Source organism: Felis catus, chromosome B1, assembly GCF_018350175.1.
Source record: "Felis catus isolate Fca126 chromosome B1, F.catus_Fca126_mat1.0, whole genome shotgun sequence".
NCBI lineage: Eukaryota > Metazoa > Chordata > Mammalia > Carnivora > Felidae > Felis > Felis catus.
Genome location: NC_058371.1, coordinates 115,649,955 through 115,663,751, shown reverse-complemented (window position 1 = coordinate 115,663,751; position 13,797 = coordinate 115,649,955). Strand labels below are relative to the sequence as shown.

Sequence of the window (13,797 nt, the reverse complement as noted above, 5' to 3'; positions counted from 1 at the left end):
GCCAAAGCCTAAGAGACTCTTAAAAACTGAGAACATGGGGCGCCTGGGTGGCGCAGTTGGTTAACCGTCCGGCTTCAGCCAGGTCACGATCTCGCGGTCCGTGAGTTTGAGCCCCGCGTCAGGCTCTGGGCTGATGGCTCAGAGCCTGGAGCCTGTTTCCGATTCTGTGTCTCCCTCTCTCTCTGCCCCTCCCCCGTTCATGCTCTCTCTCTCTCTGTCCCAAAAATAAATAAACGTTGAAAAAAAAAAAATTTAAAAAAAAAAAAACTGAGAACATGGGGCACCTGGGTGGCCTGGTCGGTTAAGCGTCCGACTTCGGCTCAGGTCATGATCTCACGGTCCGTGGGTTCGAGCCCCGCGTCGGGCTCTGGGCTGATGGCTCAGAGCCTGGAGCCTGTTTCAGATTCTGTGTCTCCCTCTCTCTCTGCCCCTCTCCCGTTCATGCTCTGTCTCTCTCTGTCTCAAAAATAAATAAACGTTAAAAAAAATTAAAAAAAAACTGAGAACAAACTGCGAGTTGATGGGGGGTGGGTGGGTGGGTGGGTGGGTGATGGGTATCGAGGAGGGCACCTTTTGGGATGAGCACTGGGTGTTGTATGGAAACCAATTTGACAATAAATTTCATATTAAAAAATTATTTAAAGTGTTGATTGACTCTGCTGTTATCAGTCAGCCTATATGGGGGAAATGGATAGAATCAGAGTATGGCAAAGGAACTGTCAGCACAGAGCCTGGACTGGGGGCTCAAACTCACCAATCCAGAGATCGTGACCTGAGCCAAAGTTGGACACTTAGCCGATGGAGCCACCCAGGTGCCCCTGGGCTGAATTTTTTCAAAAGTGAACTGAATTAGCAACAAAATTATTGTGATTTCATGCTGACAAATTATGCAAACAAATATTTTTAGCTCTTATTGGGAAAATAAAGATTTTTCTTATCAACCACTACATTTTATCCATTATTCAGTCTAAAATCTTTAAAAGCAATTACACAAATGAAAACATTCCTCCATCCTATTTAAAGCCTAAATCTTTGAATGTTTTTGGGAGGTGTTGTGAGTATAGGGTCCAGGTACAAATAGGCATCTTTCCACTGCATTCAAATTGTGTTACCATGCATTTATTCCCTTTGTATTTGAATCTCCTACTTTTTGAACCAAAATGTCAAAACTAGTCTATCATCCCCCAAACAGAGGAGCCCTGTTTTCTTGACACCAAATCTTTGTTAGGGTAATCATCTTCACTGTCCTTTGCATCCTTCATGGTCTTTAACTATCTGAAATCCTGTCTCCACTTTGAAGTTTACTGCAAAACCATCTTCATTGCTCAGTGATACTTTCCCACATCCATTCCCAACCAAAGAGACTTTTCCTCTTCACTGAACTATTTTTGTTTTTAACCATCATTTATCATTCATTCCCTTTATATGGCACATATTTAACATATTTATGTTTTAGGTATATTCTCATGTCTTCAGGTAAATTATAAATTCTTGGACACCAAAACTTACAATTTTTTTTTCTTTAGAGTTATAACAGCAATTAGGGCAATTTTGATATACTCAATAAATACGGGGCAAATCAATGAATTATTATCAACAATTTCAACACTCTAACGACACATTTTGTAATTCTTATATTACAACCTACACAATAAATATTCAAAACCTTATTCAAAAGCGAAGATCTGTCTACTTTGTTCAGGGAGGGAGAGAGAGAAGGACAGTGGTATAGGATCTGTTTGCATACGTCACTGTTCTCATCACCACTTTTGTTGACTGGAAAGTCTCCTGTGCCTCATTCCCTAGTATCTGGGCTTCCTAATATGGCAGAACAGGAATAAACCAAGACTAATTGGTGCTGTTGACACTGGGTACATTGTATAACAAAGGGAGGACTAAAATGTACTATTTGTTTCCTTCTCTCTTTTGCACGTTAATAAACATGACAACTACGAAAGTACATAACTGGACCAGTAATATGCTGGTGTGGTTATTTTGTAAATATGGAAGAAAATGTAAATTTATGCCTTCCATGTACATGTTGAGCATCCAACTTCATAGCATAAAGGTGCCAAAACCTTAGTCTACACAAAGAAAAGCCAGCCACGATGAGATTATGTAAAGTATGTTAAGCAGTAGCCAAAAAGAAAGGAGGATGGGAGGAAAGAGAATCATTTTTGGGCAATCAAAAAAATTCAGTGGAGAAAGGATAGTGTTTTCAATAAGTGGTACAAGAGCAATTGGATATCCATGGGGGGGGGGGGGGGGATAATAGCCTTGACCAAAATCTCACACCTTATACAAAATTAAAACAAAATTTAATATTTACTTACTTTTTGAAAGAGAGAGGTTATAAGCAGGAAGGGGAAGAGAGAGAGGGAGACACAGAATCCCAAGCAGGCTCCAGGCTCTGAGCTGTCAGCACAGCCCAACGTGGGGCTTGAACCCACAAGCCATGAGATCATGACCTGAGCTGAAATCGGACACTTAACAGACTGAGCCACCAGGAACCCCTCCACCTTATACAAAATTTAACTCAAAATGAATCACAGATTTCAATGTAATTATAAAACTATAAAACTTCTAAGAAAAACAAAAGCAGGAGAAATCTTTGAGATCTAGGACTAGGCAAAGAGTTCTTAGACTTGACCAAAACATAATTCCCAGAAAAAAAAATGATAAATAGACATCATCAAAATTTTTAAAACTCTGTTCTATGAAATTCAAAGACAGGTGACAGAGTAGGAGAAAATGTGAAAACTACATCTGTGACAAAGGTCTAGTACACAGAGTATATAAAGAACTCTCAAGGGGTGCCTGAGTGGCTCAGTCGGTTAAGCCTCCGACTTTGACTCAGGTCATGATCTCAGAGTTCCTGGGTTCAAGTTTGGCGTTGGGCTCTGTGCTGACAGTTCAGAGTCTGGAACCCACTTAGAGTTCTGTGTTTCCCTCTTCTGCTCACTCTCTGTCTCTGTCTCTCTCTCTCTCAAAAATGAATAAACATTTAAAAAAAGATTTTTTTAAAAGAACTCTCAAAACTCAATAATAAACAGGCAAACAATTCGATTTGAGAGTAGGCAAAGACATGAAGAGGCATTTCACCTAGGAAAACATACAGATGACAGAATGCATCTGAAAAGATATTCAACATCTTTAGTTCTTAGGGAATTGTAAATTAAAACCACAATGAGCTGGGTGCCTGGGTGGCTCAGGCAGTTAAGTGTCCGACTTCGGCTTGGGTCATGAGCCCCGCATCTGGCTCTGTGCTGACAGCTCAGAGCCTGGAGGCTGCTTTGGATTCTGTGTCTCCCTCTCGCTCTCTGCCCCTCCCCCACTCGCGCTGTGTCTCTGTCTCTCAAAAACAAATAAACGTTAAAAAATAAAAAAAAAATAACGAGATATCAGCACACACCTATCAGAATGGCTAAAATTTTTTTAAAAAATTAGTGACAGTACCAAATATTGGTGAAGATGCTGAGAAAATGGATCACTCACACATTGGTGATGGGAATTTAAATGGCACGGTACTCGGGACAATAGTTTAGCAATGTCTTTAAAAGATAAAAATGCAACTGTCATATGACCCAGCAATTATACTCCCGGGCTTTTATTTCAGAGAAATGAAGACTTCTGCTTATACAAAAACCTGGGTACAAGTGCTTACGCAGCAATTGTATAAAATTTTACCATTTGAATCATGTTTAAGTGTATAGTTCAGTGACATAAAGTACATTCGCAGTATTGTGCAACCATTGCCACTATCCATTTCCAGAATGTTTTCATCATCCCAAATAGTAACTCCATTCGCATTAAACAAGAACTCCCCATTTTCCTCTCCCCTTCAATCCCTGGTAACCTCTACTCTCCTTTTTCTCTCTAGGAATTTGCCTATTTTAGGTAATCCTGTAAGTGGAATCACACACTACGTGTCCTATTGTTTCTGGCTCATTTCATATAGCATGATGTTTTCAAGGTTCATCCATGATGTAGCATGTATCAGAATTTCACTCTTTTTTAAGGCTGAATAATATTTTATGCTATGCATGTACTACATTTTGTTTACCCATTTATATGTTGGTGCACATTTGAGTTGTTTGTACCTCTTGGCTATTGGAAATAAAGTTGCTGTAAACATTGGTATGCAAGTATCTGTAGCAGCTTTATTCTTTTTTTCATATTTTAATTAAAATATTTTATTATAAATTTTTTTCAATGTTTTTTTATTTATTTTTGGGACAGAGAGAGACAGAGCATGAACGGGGGAGGGGCAGAGAGAGAGGGAGACACAGAATCGGAAACAGGCTCCAGGCTCCGAGCCATCAGCCCAGAGCCTGACGCGGGGCTCGAACTCACAGACTGCAAGATCGTGACCTGGCTGAAGTCGGACGCTTAACCGACTGCGCCACCCAGGCGCCCCTAAAATATTTTATTATAAAGACTATCTAATACAAAGAGATTATATAAAATTATAATGTTATATATTATATAACACATAATAATTTTAAATAAAATTATGATATGTATATAAAAAGAATATAATTTAATGCCATATGCCTGTTAACCCAGACTCAATAATTATCAATTTAAGGACCATTTTGTTTCATCTATATCCATACTTATCTTTCTAGATTTCATTTTGAAGCAAATCCCGGTCCACATATAATTTTATCCAGAAATAGTCACTACATATACCTAAAAGACAGAGTCTTAAAAACAATAATACCATTACCACTCTAAAAAACTACACTTCTTAATATTAGCAAACTCCACAGTTCATGTTCAAATATTGCCAGTTGTCTCAAGTTGTTCAAAAGACCAAAAGATTTCACATATTGTAATTGCTAGATACGTTTTTTATGTCTCTCAATTTTAAATGATTATTTTTATTTCCTTTACAATTTATATGTTAAAGAAACAGTCATTTGTTTGAGTTCATGACATTTTGAATTTTGCTGTGGAATCATACAGCAAGAGTTTCTCTGACTCTTGTATTTTCTGAAACCTGGAAGTTTTGATCTATGGACCTAATCATATTTAGATTATATTTCCTTGCAAAAATACTTCAGAGGTAGTTTTATGTATTTCCATGAGGAAGCATTGATGCCTCTCAAACATGTATTAATGATCTAAATCCATCAACTCATTAAGGACTGCAAAATGGTGGTATTCTAATTATATCTCTTTCACTTAACAAGTTAGAACATAATTATGAGGAGAAACTTCTCAAGACATATTTGGTTACCCTGGGATTCTGTTGGTACAAGAAAAGGTGGATAAATTCATTCTGTATTAACCAGCTTTCAAAATAATGAATCGGTGACCTTGCATCTTCCAAAGGTGAACAACGACTTTTCTTTCTTTTCCCCCTTTGTATTGTCTCTTGTTTTTTTTTTTTAAAGAACCTTAATGACATACATATTTAATCATATTTTATGTATTTTAATTCATTAGTCAGTGGGAGATCTTTCTTTCTTTCTTTTATTTATTTATTTATTAACTTGTTTTATTTTATTTTTTTTTTAAATTTACATCCAAATTAGTTAGCATATAGTGCAACAATGATTTCAGGAGTAGATTCCTTAGTGCACCTTACCCATTTAGCCCATACCCCCTCCCACAACCCCTCCTGTAACCCTCAGTTTGTTCTACATATTTATGAGTCTCTTCTGTTTTGTCCCCCTCCCTGTTTTCATATTATTTTTGTTTCCCTTCCCTTATGTTCATCCGTTTTGTCTCTTAAAGCACTCATATGAGTGAAGTCATATAATTTTTGTCTTTCTCTGACTGACTAATTTCACTTAGCATAATACTCTCCAGTTCCATCCACATAGTTGCAAATGGCAAGATTTCATTCTTTTTGATTGCCAAGTTATTCTCCATTGTATGTGTATATATATATATATATATATATATATATATATACCACATCTTCTTTATCCATTCATCCATCGATGGACATTTGGGCTCTTTCCATACTTTGGCTATTGTCGATAGTGCTGCTATAAACATGGGGGTGCGTATGCCCCTTCAAAACAGCACACCTGTATCCCTTGGATAAATGCCTAGTAGTGCAATTGCTGGGTTGTAGGGTAGTTCTATTTTTAGTTTTTTGAGGAACCTCCATACTGTTTTACAGAGTGGCTGCACCAGCTTGCATTCCCAAGCAGCTTTATTCTTGACAAAAATGGGAAACAAACCCAGATGTCTTTCAACGGGTAAATTGTTAAACAAACTTGTATTCCATACCATGAACTATTATCCAGCAATGAAAATATAAACTATTAATACACACAACAGCCTCTTAATGAAGTTCCAGAGAATTATGTTGAGTCAGAAAAGCCAGTCCCCAAATATTATATAGTGCATGAATCCATTTAAGGAACATTCTTTTTTGTTTAAACGTTTTATTTATTTTTGAGAGAGAGAGAGAACTAGTGGGAGAGGAGCAGAGAGAGAGAGAGAGAGAGGGAGACATAGAATCCGAAGTAGGCTCCAGGCCCTGAGCTGTCAGCACAGAGCCCGATGCAGGGCCAAACTCATGAACCCCGAGATCATGACCTGAGCTGAAGTTGGACACTTAACTGACTGAGCTACTCAGGTGCCCCTGTTTATGAAACATTCTTAAAGTGACAAAATTAGGGCAGGAGAGAAGTATCCGGGACTATAAAAGGCAACATGATAGATAATTGCAGAATGGAAATGTTTTGTATCTTGACTCACATCAATGTCAAACCCTGGTTGTACTGCACTATACTTCTGCAAGATGTTACCACTGGGGGATACTTGGCAAAAGGTCCACTGGATCTCTCTATGTCACTTATTACAATTGCATGTGATTCTACAATATCACGTTTAACCAAAAGAAAGAAAGAAAAGAGAGAGGGAGAGAGAGAGAAAGGGAGAGTGGGAAGGAGGATGGAAGGAAGGAAAGAAATCTCAGTCAGATATACAAATATACAAATTCAACCTGAGTCTCTGATGGGGACACAACCTGAGTCGTTAGCTAAGTCTCCTCCCCCTCACCGCCTGATGGAGGCACTGTGTGAATTTTAAGAACTTCCCATAATGGAAAGGGTGGTGACTCAGATTCAGTTTAATACCCACAGTGTATTGTACACAGTACAATTATAAAATGGTACTATTTTAAATTTCTTTCAACTCGTATTTATTTACAGAATTCCCTGAAAAGTTTTTGCAGGAGCTATATTGTGACACTAAATACCTACCGTCAGTGTAGAGGAGTTTTTCTTAATGGGGATGTGTTATGGAAGCAGAGGGCATACTCTGTTCCTCTTCATATTGTATACATATTTTGCCTGTTACTGAAGATTTATGATGAGGGAAATAACTTTGAGTCTTATGTTAATTGTTTGAGGCCTTGCTTTGACAGCGCTAATTGTTTAGTTTTAATGGGAGACATTGTTGTGAAGTGAAAGCAGAAGTTTAAATAAAAAAAAAATCAGAGTTGGTTCCTTTTAAGTTCCTGATGTCATGCAGTCCCAAGCAATTTGAGGCCAAATGTTACTAGATTCTCTCTTAAGTTTCTTTAAAAAGTTACAAATTTCAATGCACATTACCAATCTTAGTATGGCATAGCAATGTACCACAGAATATATTCCTCCATAAACTATTTCTGGAAAGCAAGTATTCTAGATTTTCTGTTTGCACATATCAGTGAGACTAATTCACACACACACACACACACACACACACACAACAATGAACCCGTGTCAGAAGAGTCTACAGTCTCTCTAATTTGAAGCAGCTGGTATATTCTAAATATGGAGAGTTCAAGCTTCCAGAATCATCAGTACCATCATTAAGAATCAGAATCATTGATTCAAATGTTCTTTATTATTCTTCCTGTTGGGGAATTTATATCACATAGCTGTTAGCTCTTCCCCTATTGTTCTCAGACTGTTATGCATAAATGTCAACAAGAGTGTACTTCATTCATACTCTAAAATTAAATCCTTTATCCCACAATTAGCCATAATCATGACCACATACGACTATGATTTACCATAACTAAAATAGATGGCGTGGGATTTATTGTTGGCTTGTGTTTGAAATAGCAAAGGCAGATTTTTGAATTAAATAATTGCATGCTAACTATTTGGGATATAATTACTACTTATTTTGTTTTCCCTGTATCTCCATCTAGTTAGATAGTAAATTGCTACAATGTCCCATTAGTAAAATCTAAGGGACTGCTGTGTGTGTGTGTGTGTGTGTCTGTGTGTGTGTGTGTGTGTATAAAATATGCTCTTTGAAAACATGATCATTCTTAGTAGAGTATACTGGATTATGAACTCTTTCTTAATAACAATTTTTAAATCATCTTAATTGACAACTTATATGTACTGTCACTGTGTGTACCTAAGTCAATGATCTCATTTGAATGGCATAATGATTCTAGAAGTCAAGAGTCTGTAAGACACTTCATTTCTCTTGCTTGCTCAATACCACATTTCTTTCCATGGTAACAGCACCCTGATGTTTTATATAAGAACTCAGTCTCTCTTACTGCAGTTTGTTGGTCAGGACACCCTACTTTCTCCTGCCTTCCCTTGGCCAAAGGAAGGAATGCAGGACCCCAACCAGACCCTGCAGACTCTTTCTGGGAATTTGCATCTTGAGTAGAAAGGCCAAAGGATGAAATTAGGTAAGAGTTCTCCCATTCTGGTCGAGGTGCCCTAATAAAGCCCACAAAGTGTTGCTTTCCAGACCTCTGGCACTCCATCACTTCATATTCTTCTGAGGCCTAATTCATTCTTTCCTTGGATTATTTCAGCTACCTCGTATTATAACAATAAGTTCCCTTTTAAAAAATATTTTGTGTCAGTTACTTAAGAGTTGGTTTCTGTTGCTTGCACCTGAAGAACCCTAACTGATATGACACTACCCTCTTTTTGCAGATAAGGAAATTGGGGTGTCAAGAGGAGCTAGCCCACCATCCTGCAGCATTTAAGTAACATGGCTAAACTCACAACTGCCTCATTTTAGCTCAGCTTTTAATCCTAGGTAACATTGCCTCTATGTTCATCTTCAGAAGAGCTTAGATGAGAAGGTATCTAGGTGGTCACACAGTCATCCTAGATCAGGCTAAACAGTAAAATGGGTTAGAAGAGGAAGCAGCCCTTGCTTTGTTACATTTAATCAGATGGTCGGTATTTATTATGCACCCAAAGGATTTCTTGCACTAAACAAGAAGTCCAAAACCATAACCAATTTTGCAGTGATCCTGTAGGCTCCTATAATTTCCTTTTTAGAGTTTAATGTCACACAGCTGTGCACAATTCCGGAATTAACATGGGTTCAAGTACAGTCCCTACCTCCATTTAAAAAAATATTTTTATTTCACACCCATTTAGCAAGGGAGGATACATGAAGTCCAGGGCAACAAGTGCTAACATGTGTGTAAACATCACTTTAAAACTCCCAATAAGAATTACACTGTAAGTTGGAGTCAGTGCAGGAGGATCAAATTATGCATAGACTGAAAATATGAACAGGAGGCAGCACTGTGACATCTTCAACCCCAAATGGAAGACCTTTGTCTCTTTTGTGACTTGGGCACAGTTTCCATCTCTGAGCCTCTGTAACACCCTTTTCCATTGTCATTAAAGGGAAGCAAGACTAAGGGTCCACATAGGACTCTGATTAAGGATCAAGAGCAGGAGGGGATGAGATAGTGGCTGGGGATGGGGCTGGACTCAGCAGAATGCAAATTGGCCTGATTTATTTCACCAAACCTCTGGCTCTTCCTTCCTGCAAGTGACCTGACAAGCCACCCCTAGACACAACTTTTGATGGAAGTATTGTGAGCTATGGTCTTTCCTAGGGCTGTTTGAAAATAGTTCCCCTTGGGGCAAAAGAAGTGCAATGTGGTCTGCGAGGTTGGGTAAGAGGGAAAAGGAGGCTAAAGACCATCTACATTGCAAGGAAAGCTTAAAGATCAAGACCTAGTATAATCAACAACTTGCCCTTCTAAATTTTAAGATGCCGTAGAGTAAGGAGTAACTCTTATTTGGTGTGCTAGAGTGATCCTGGGCTATAAAGATCAAGAAATCTGGGCTTGATTTTGGCCTCCATGTTTACGAACCGTGGGCAAGTAACTTCTCCATGCCTCAGTTTCCTGGTCTGTAAAATGAGGGTATCTCAAAACAGTCCTATCTCTCAAGATTGTTGAGAGAGTTGAATTAAACAATTTATCCAAAAATTGTCTAGCATATGATAGCTATTCAGCATTATTAATATTTCCTGACATTTGGGAAACATTTTTGAGGATTACTCCACTAGACCACACCATAAAAATTGTTTAGGAAACATCGTTAGAAGCTAAGTGTCACCTAGCTAATAGTGCCCACTAAATATATCCCTCCAACAAACTTGTTTATTTTCTCTTTAAAAACAGAGTTCTGGGGCACCTGGGTGGCTCAGTTGGTTTAGCGACTCTTGATTTTGGCTCAGGTCATGATCCCAGGGTCATGGGATCAAGCCCTGCATTAGGCTCCACACTAAGCATGGAGCCTGTTTGAGAGGGAGCCTCTCTCTCCCTCTGGCCCCCTCTCCTACTTGTGTTCTCTCTCTCTCTGTCTCTAAAATAATTTAAAAAATAGAGTGGTAATTTAACTCATAAAGAATAAAATCAATCACAGATTTTTAAAATTTTCTTTCTTCTTTCCTTCTTTCTTTATTCTTTCTTTCTTTAAATATAAAGAAGTTATTACATGTGTTTCTCTTTTTTCATGTGAAGTCTTTGAAATCTGGTGTGTATTATATATTTAAGCCTATCTCAGTTCAAATAATGTCTCAAGTAAAATGAAGTCCTACCAAAACAACAAGGTTGTATTTAATGAAAAAATGTTTTATACTGTTTGTTTCTAAAATTTTAATATTAGTTAATCGTAACCAAATAAAATAAAAACATAAATTCATCAGTTATCCTATTATGTTAGTCACACCATCAGGTGGCCAATAGCCCCATGTAGCTAGTGGCTACCATATTGGATGCTGCAGGTTTAGAGAAACAGAAAGTGGTATAGTAGTCTGAGGTGAGCAGAGCAGGAAACCATTATTTCCTGTAAGCCTGAAGAGGAAGCACTTGTTACAGAAGCTGGAATAGTGTTGCTATATGGAGAGAGTCCCCTCCACACACCTTTGGTTGAGGTACATAGTCAACTTAGAGGGCTAGGAAACAGAAAGAATGAAAAGTATAAATACCTGGACCCACACTCTTCTAGTGGTATGCTGGTAACCTGATTTTCCAACACTGAAAACCCTGATTTGTAATATTTGCTCATTTCCATGGTATAAATTCTCCTATCACGGCTGATTGCACACTGACAACATGATGTCACTGAAAGCGGACTTGGCAACATTGGCTCTTTCCAACATACCACTGAAACTCCTCCCATCATTCAGTGTCCTGCTACTCCTTTCTGATGGTCAAACTCAACTGGGAACCACAGGCAAGGGTGCCCATGACACACTCCTTGCAGGTCTGCCTCCCAAGGCACTGAATAGGTTGATGAGGGATCAGAAAGAAGGGGAAAATATATCCAATGCTTAAATTAAAAAAGGTCTGTCTCCTTTTTTTTTTCCTTCTGCACATATAGGAAGAAAATGACCACAAGGAAGCTGAAATCTGTAGCACAGACTTTGAAGGCAGGATGCTAAATAGGAAAGGCATCAGATTCTTTTCTAGATTAAAATATTTTGTCCTATGTGAGTATAGAATTTATACAGAGGAAAAATGCCCTTCCAATATAACCCATGGTGCATAAACACTTGGGTAAAACAGTTAATGTGGCCTCACAAATTATCAGAGAGCACATTTCTTTTTTTTGCAATGGATTAGGAAACCTCCTTTGTGAAAAGAAATTCTACAATTATTGAGATGTTACTTTTTTGATATGAAACAATGACCTTATATATATTAATAGTATAATTATTCAGTATGTTGACAAAATTGATGTAACATATAAAGTGAGGTTCAGATTCAATTATTTCAGCCTCCATTTTAGGACTCAGCCAGGTTTGTACACCTGCGATCTCTCATGGCTGTCTTCACCCTTATACTCAGAAATCTTTCAAACCTTTTCTTTTAGTTCCATTCCTCTGCAATATGAATACATGTCTTTATCATGCTGCTCTGGTACCTGGGCCAGCTGCATGGCCCTCTGCCTTCTCTCTTTCTTTCCAGGTAACCCCACCTGGAACCACTAGGTGATTCTTCCTAAGACACTGTTTTTTATGTCATCCCACTGCTCAAGAACCTAAAGGGCTCTCTTTTGGCCTGGCCTTCAGAGAACCCCATAACTTGATTTTAACCTACTTGTCTGAAGTTTCATGCAAGCACTTCCATGAAGCCAGGTCGAGTGATTGCAATCCCTAGAACACAGGCTCAATTTGCTACAGTGCTTTTCTTCCATACTGATTTTTTTGTGGTTTTTGTGTGTGTGTGTGTGTGTGTGTTTTGGCCTGACCTGTCTCTCCCTCTCTCTCTGTCTCTCCATCTCTCTCTCTGTCTCTCCATCTCTCTCTCTGTCTCTCTCTCTCTCTCTCTGTCTCTCTCTCTCTCTCTCTCTCTCTCACACACACACACACATACACATCAGAATACTACGTTTCCTAATCTGTACTTCTCCAAATTCTACCCATCATTGGGGCTTTAACTTTTCAAAGCCCTCATAACCATTTGACCAACATCCTCAGCTCCAAACCCTGAACTCCAGTGACAATTAATTCCCTCACTCCCTTTGCCACTTGGAGCCTCTCTCTCCTTTTGTTTCCATGAACCTTGCATCATTCCGTTTTGTTTCCATCCTAACACTAAACTCTAAACTGATCCCATGGAGCCAGCAAGGTGACCAGATTTTGAATCTAAGTCACTTGCCAAACTTTCCTCAGAGTTCCAAGATAAGCAGCAGGTTATGAAACACCAACAATTCTTACCAGTAAATGTAACAAGATTATCTCAGCTTGAACAAATTGATCCTGTTATCCGCAGTTACATGTATAATGCTGGTCTGCCCTAAATCTTGAAATCACCATATTATTAGATAAAAGATTTACATTAAGTAGTAGCAGAAATACTACTATTTCTGGGGTTAGTTAAGTGCCTTGGGTTAGTTAAGTGCCAAACTTTTCCTAATTTTTTTCAGCATTGACAAACAACTTTTTGATTGACATGTCAAATGCTACTTTGCTCATCTGAGCCCAGTGTCTCTACTGTGGACTCTAGAATTGCTGGAATAACATCTCTCCACACCTGCTGCCTCTTCCCCACCTCCTGGCCATTGAACATTTGCCCAAGGGCTTGCTTCTGCATTTGGGCTATTCCTGAAGATCTGGAACAGCAACCCTCAATCTGCACTCTATGAGATGTTAATAAGTGTTAGTGGAGATGGGAGTGTATATTAAAGTAAATTTGGGGGGGGGGGTGCCTGGGTGGTTCAGTCAGTTAAGCACCTGACTCTTGATTTCAGCTCAGGTCATGATGCCAGGGTCGTGGGATAGAGCCCCACATGGAGCCCCACATTGGGCTCTGAGCTGAGCATTCTGTCTGCTTCAGATTCTCCCTCTCCTTCCCTCTTCCCCTCTCCCAAACTTGTGTGCTCTCTCTCCTTCTAAAATAAAATAAAAATAAATAAATTTGAGATGCTGGCTAAAACAAAGATAAATTGCTTTATTGCAGAACTTCTCAGAGACTTTACTAGGCTGATGTGAAATGTGAATCATTAAAAAGAGAATATAGTAGGTAGCACTTCATGCATATATTTGAATAGGAAA

General features: G+C 38.6%; 1 protein-coding gene and 1 non-coding gene across 2 annotated transcripts in view; one reads left to right on the top strand and one right to left on the bottom strand.

Moving 5' to 3' along the window:
- DKK2 (dickkopf WNT signaling pathway inhibitor 2) overlaps positions 1-13,797 on the bottom strand; it is a 102,169-nt gene that overhangs the window by 45,607 nt on the left and 42,765 nt on the right. The gene's annotated exons all lie outside the window — the stretch shown is intronic.
- On the top strand, positions 7,280-7,394 carry LOC111560251. Its single transcript, XR_002742009.1, has one exon. It is a non-coding gene; the product is annotated as a U5 spliceosomal RNA (small nuclear RNA).